Source organism: Chaetura pelagica, unplaced genomic scaffold (assembly GCF_000747805.2).
Source record: "Chaetura pelagica isolate M959 unplaced genomic scaffold, ChaPel_1.0 scaffold278, whole genome shotgun sequence".
Lineage (NCBI taxonomy): Eukaryota > Metazoa > Chordata > Aves > Apodiformes > Apodidae > Chaetura > Chaetura pelagica.
The window spans coordinates 3249915-3256507 of record NW_009954497.1 but is presented as its reverse complement, the minus strand read 5'-3'; positions in this window follow the sequence as shown (position 1 = coordinate 3256507).

Here is a 6593-nt window from a genome sequence, read left to right as displayed (position 1 = left end):
AAGGGGGCAGGATTTTACTTTTCTTGGAGTTTTGTTAAAATTTAGATTGCTTGGGTTGCCTGGTGCTTTCATAAAAGTCTATTTGAAGTGTGAATTTCAAATGGCTTTGCTAAACTCCAGTAAATCTCTTAAAGTTTTAATTGACCATAATTAGTTCTGTACAAGGCTTGCAGTGCTCTAAGTTTAGTAAATCCATATCTGTGACCTTCCCAACTCCCTGCCAGTCACGAAGGCTGAAAATCTGATAGTGGCAGACAAGAAATGACAGAAAAGACCCTGAATGAATCTTGCTTGAGGAGAGCATGTCCAAGATGAATGGAAGATAGCTCTACTGAACTAGGTTGGAATCAGAGTGTGAAGTGGTAAAATTGCTTCCTAAAGCTGACTAAATTAAAAAGCCTAAAAAAACCACCCCAAAAACAAACCAAAAGGAAGACTGGGTATGCATAGGCAAAGCTCTTTATCTGTTGTAAAAGTCACCAGTAACATTTATTAATCTTTTTTTTCCTTCCCCAGAGCAGTGATCTTGCATGCAATTTAAAGATAATGAGTAGCTTTTCTGAGAATGCTAAGTTATTAAATAAACCCACAATTTAAAAATTTGTTTTGTCTAAAATAAAAGGGATATGATTCTCATGTTTGAAAAGCCAGTTAAAAGAGTTTTAGGCTCGCTACAAACCCCTTTATAAATCAGGAAAACAGTAAGTATATAGGTGCCATAAATACTGTCCTGGCCTTCACACCTGTGATGTCTAGTTGCCATTCTTCAGGTATGACAGCCATTTGAGAAATCACTGATTACAGTGTCAGTAGTAGCTCAGTGCTGGCATTCATCAAAGACTTGTAATGGTCATCTCACAAGAAAAGCAAGCTGCACTTTGTAAATATGGAAGTGTGTCAGAAGAGTAATTGCTGCTGTAGCCTGGTTACTAAAAGAGGTTCAAGTGATCTCTTGGTTTGATGCTTATCAAAGCTTGGAATAATGGGGAAGTTTGAAAGGATCAAAGAAAAACTAATGTTATTCCAGCATTTTAACAGGTCTGGCCCATGTAATCATAGGTCAGGCATGCTTCATGCTTATCCCAGATGGGCTTGAGAGGGTGGGTAACAGGATATGAACAATAAAGAATATTTTCTTTCTGAATGGCTATCAGAAGCATTTTACGAAAAAAGGTATCATCACATTTGCCACATTGGTGAGGAGTGAGACTAAACATTTAGATGATACAGCTAACCATTTGTAAGCTCTTGAAAGCATCTCATTATAATAACAATTAGGTCAAATTTGTAGCCAGCCCCTAGTTAAATGAAGAGGTAGCAATAGCATCTGAATTCTATGTAGTGACTGGAAACCTGAATGAAAATGCATCTGTGATACATCTGGGTCGCATGTATGAGCCAAGACTGCTTATAGAAATGATGCAGAAAAGTACTGGAAGGTCAAGGTGAACAGTCAGTTGAACACAAGCTCATAGTGTGCTCTGGTGGCTAAGCAAGCAAATGCAATCCTTCAGCATTCAGGCAGGAAAACACAAAACAAGGAGGAGACAATAGAGCTGTTGCTTTTCCCAGCACCAGTAAAGAGGCTTCTGCAATACTGAGCTTGTTTCTACTCTTTGTGCTATGAAAAGGGTGCTGGCAAATTCTGCCCCCTTTGGCAACCGTTGGGTTTCTCTACCACATGGCTGTAGAAGAAGCTTTCTCCAGGATACCCTGTGCATGCTGTGGCCATGGATTCAGTCTGGGCTGTAGACCCCTAAACAACTGCATAACAAGCTTCTTGGGCAGGGGTTGGATTTGCACCAGTGAATGTATATTTAGATTTCCCTGATGCTGTTCCATCTCCTCTTCCCGATCCAATTAAAAAATCTGGCTGCTGTCTGGCTATTGAATGCTAACACAAACACCTGTGTGCCAGATGTGTACAGCTGTAAGTCTGTCAGTGCTGATCCATTAGCAGAGCCATAAGCCAATCCATGGAGCAATTAGAAAACACTTGGATTTTGCCCTTATTCTGTCCCTCCTTCCCATTTTTAATCCTCCTCTTTTTTTCCAGGGTTTTCTCTCTTCTGCTTTCTGCTGCTGAAGGTTTGTAAGGTGAGCCTCGCTCCAACTTTCTGTCTCTTTTAGATAAGAAAACAGAGAGCCTAAACCAAAGGAGCACGTTTTTCTGGCTGCAGAGTGGCTGATTTATACTGACAAATGTTAGAAAAGTCCAAATGTCAGTAGTATTTGCCAGCTCAAGAAAAACATTTTGAAAATAATAATGTTGTGAGGGCTACACCAGACAGGATTAAGATTTGATTTTTCATTCCCCCATGCCAAATAGAAATAGTCCCACAGACGTGCTCTGGAGATACTGACTGTAGGACAGGGAACACTCTCATGGCCTTTTTGAATGTGAAGGCTCAAGTCAGCAGCAGAAGCTGTTTTTCAAGTTTGAAGTGACAAAAATATTAGTTAAAGAGGTGGGAGATGATAACACTGCAGAGGCTTTTATTGCAGTTGGTAAGACAGTCTCTTTAAAATTAGACTTGCTGGAAACAGACTAATCTAAAAAACCTCTTTCTTATTCTGCTATGCTTTCCTCATTACTCTGTCTCTTCTTTTTCACAAGTTCCCTACTTACAGCTCTCCTTGAGGACTGCATCCTCTCCCCAACATATTGTTTGCTCCTCTGGGAGTGGTAATGAATGGCTTATGTGAAGAAGATACGTTGGGCTTAAGGGAAGTCTGTGACAGAGAGGGTAAGGCAGTGCAGTTTTGGCAAGAGAAGGTGTCAGTTGCTATGCACAGAGCAATAGAAAAAGGGAGCCACGTCACTGCCCTGTTGATCATGTGCAACTTTGACTTGTATGTACCAAAACACTGCTTGTGCTAGCAAGGATTCTGCCACTTAAGATAATGCAGGTGATTCAGTCTTCCTTCTGTAAAGCTAACTGATTTTTATCTGAAGGTTTCTAGCTCAATTTGGTGGTACAGTGCTACTAATTTATAGTGTGTATCCTGTCATGCTTATTTGAGGAAAAACTCCAGTCGACTTCAGTTTATTTGAACATATTTTTGCTTTAACAGAAGTGATGCCATTGTAACAGCCACTGGGGCTCTGGAATGCTGAAAACAGCAAATCTCTGAAATAAGATCTAGAAGCTGATAGGATATGTTTAAGTTAGGGTGCAGACTCACTTGGAAAATAGCCCAAGTGCCTCTGGAAAGTAAATTTACAAGTATAATCTATTTATTGGGCTGGAAAGTATACCCTCAAGAGACAAAGAAGGGCAGAGTTTTTTTCTAAATAGAGACCAACCATGGACTAACAGGATTGTGTTTAGAGCAGAGATGTTTGTACAGTCATGGAAACACATATGCTTTTTATCAGGGTTAAGGCTTTCCTCTTTCTTAATTAGTTCTTTTTCTCCCTGCCCATGGAGAGTGAGAGTCTGGAAAACACACTTCTTCCTGGGCAGAACTTTGATTGTTGCTCTCCCCTACTTCTGCCTTCGGCTTATGTGATGGTTTACAAACCAGCAGTCATTGCTTCCTGGCCCCTTTCAGAAACAAAATAATTCAATGAGTTTTCTGGATGCATCTCCAAGTGGAAGCTGACCTCTGCCTTAGTTGGTATTGACTGCTTTGGTTTTTTGTGAAGAGTGATGAATAATCTTGGTGTTGAAGGACACAATTTGATAAGAAGGTCTTGAGATCCATTGTATAGTTGAGTTTTCTGTGAGTTAGAGTAATTTTATAGGGTTACTTACAATGTCTAACTTGAGTAGACTACCGTTGACCAAATTCAATATAGTTATGCACAGAATCTTGGAGAGTATGTCCTGTATTAGTGCCTGCCTGCTATATTTTTTCAAAACACTAGTATGTCTGTAAGGTATTTGCATATGAATCTGTGATCAGCTAGGCTCCATGTAACACATAAAAGTGCAAATTGCTCATCCTATTTCTTGCCCACTTTTCTGTCCATCAGTTGAGCTCTGCCCACTTGCATCATATCTCCTTGTGAGCATTGTATAAATTTATGTGTAAAACAGACTGTGCTTCATGCTGAAAGTGGTGGTTTGCTTTCTCTGAGAAGAGCACCAAGCTACGTAGCAGGAAGGAAAGGATTATTCTGTAGCCTGCTTTCTTAGTGATGAAGTTATAATGCAGTGAAAACTATACAGCAAGGCACAGATTTATGAAGGCAGACAAAAGAAAGGAGGATACTTATGCATTACCTTATGTGATCATATAGTAGTGCTGTTTCTCCTCCTCCATGAGGTCAGGACTGCATTTTCCCTGGTACAGTTGTCTGTGTACTTCAGTGTTTCTTGATTTGTGCCTGTTCACTGAGTAAAGCAAGAATTCCTCAGCATACCTGTCTATGGTGGATCTCTAGAAAACAGAACTTCCTTCCCTCTTCTTTCTCTCCCATGTGGGTTTTTAGTTCAGGACCAAAGATGAGGGATTGATTATTAGCTGATTACAGTAGAGACGTTGATCAACCAAAAGTAGCTGGAATTGGCATTTACTTGAGTTTGAAAGCTCAAAGGTAATGGAAAAAGGCTCCTTGCAACAAAGCTCAGCGTGCGCTCTGTTTAGTTCACTGCTTGCCACGTGCATTTGTGCTATAGTCTGATCTCCTGAAGCTGTCAGACCTCTTACACACCTTCCTTTGTTTATTATTTGAATAGGAGTTTATAGTAATGCTGTTTACACTGAAGATGGGTAAACAATTATAGCAATAAGAAAAGCCATCATGAACCTTTGCCCTGAACACAAACCAAACTCCTTTGTTATTTTTAAAGTTCTGCTTCAGCTTTCAGTGTTGCTGTACTTTGTTCTGTCAGGTCTGGAAATGAGTGCCAAAATATAAATGATATTTTGCATGTCAACCTCAGATTTCACAAGTGAATCTGCTCTCATGCTAGGGAGTGTGGAGTTTCTTAGACCTCACAAGTTTCAGTAGTGAGTAAGACCTTTCCAACTCCTGCTGCTTAATGCAACTAGTTCAAACTGATTATCCAGTGAGGTTTGCCCATCTCGTCCCTATTTCGTATGGGACAAGCCTATGGGACAAGATACTGCTTACTCAACTGGTAAGTGTTCCTAGGAGAATGTGCAGATGATTGCTTGCAGATTGAACACTGCAAGTGCTGTGTAGCTGCCTTTCCCCAGTATTCAAACAAGGGAGAAATGACTGACCAGCTTTGGCCTCCTTCCTGCTAAATGTATTGCCTGTCAGCTGATTCTTCTGTGAAGTGGAGCTGCCCAGTGCAGAATAAGAAAGTAAACTCTTGTTTAGGCTCTATCAGTTTTGTTTTGAGAATGAAATGTGACTAATGTGTTTCTGGAACCCAGGTTTCTCCAAACTTACTTGCTGCCCTGTTGGCTTTCCTGTTTCATATTCCAGACTTGGATGCAATACTGTGCTGTCCATCTAGTAGAGTTTGATAGATTAGTAGGGCCAATCCTGGGAGTAATCACTTCAAGCTGTGCCTGTTTTCCTCCTTTCTGCTCCTGAGGGGGAACAGTCTTCCTTCTTCCCTCTCTTCCTCCCTCTTTCTCTGTTTATTGTTGTATCAGAGAATGATCTGATGTTTGTTTTAACACTGAGATGAAGCTGAATTCACTGCTGTCCAGCACTCTTTAAAGTTTGTGTGCTACTTGAATATTTATATCATGCTGACATTTGCTTACATTAGAGAAGGCTTTTATTTCCTTGGAATATTTATCATAGTATCCAGGAATTTCCATGTTGCACTGCTTCTGGATCTGAATGTTGTATATAATTACCTAGGTTCAAGCCCAGTTGCCTAAGGGAAGTTAACATTCAAAGAACAACATCTAGCTCTGCAGGGTTAGCTAGCTGAAGTAAGAGCTGGCAAGAATTTTCCTGGACTAATGTGTAGCAGTCTAGAAAGAAGACTCACACCTCACTTCAGCTATATACATAGCGTTGTCTAGCTCATTGTGGTAAGAGAGTCCTTTTTCTGCGTACCTGGCATCGTGGAAGGAGTGCCCATATCCGATGTGATATGTTGACCTAGTTATAGTCTGGAATGGAAAATAAGATTTGACATCTTTTGCATCCTGTTTTTCCCCCTGATTTCCACCAGTCCCTTTCCTGAAGGTTAAGCAGGGAGGACTGGTGTAGAATCCAATTCCTGCCATCCTGACACACTTTGATGCTCTCACCCCCTTTGTGCATAGAATAGAAATGACCAGCTTGAGGCTTGATCAGATCTCAGCCTCCTGTTGTTTCCCATCAGCTTATACAGCTCTCTTGGGCTTCTGGGGCTAAAACTGCTCTTTTGCAACTGTACATAAAGAAGCATCATGATTTATGAATCAATTAATCACTGCATGCTGAGGAGCTGTTCACAGTAGTTAAACAGTAAAAATAAAATACTTGAGTATATAATAGAGATGGATCATAATGGATATTACCCTCTACCAGTGAATTTTCTTCCTCCCTGTATTATACTTCTTTCCCAGCACAGCCAAACTATCAAGACATGAAATGTGTCTATCTTTGATGACACAGGATTAATAAAATTTCTTGTTAAAGGTGGTGTCCTTCTGCATGATTTTCACCTTCC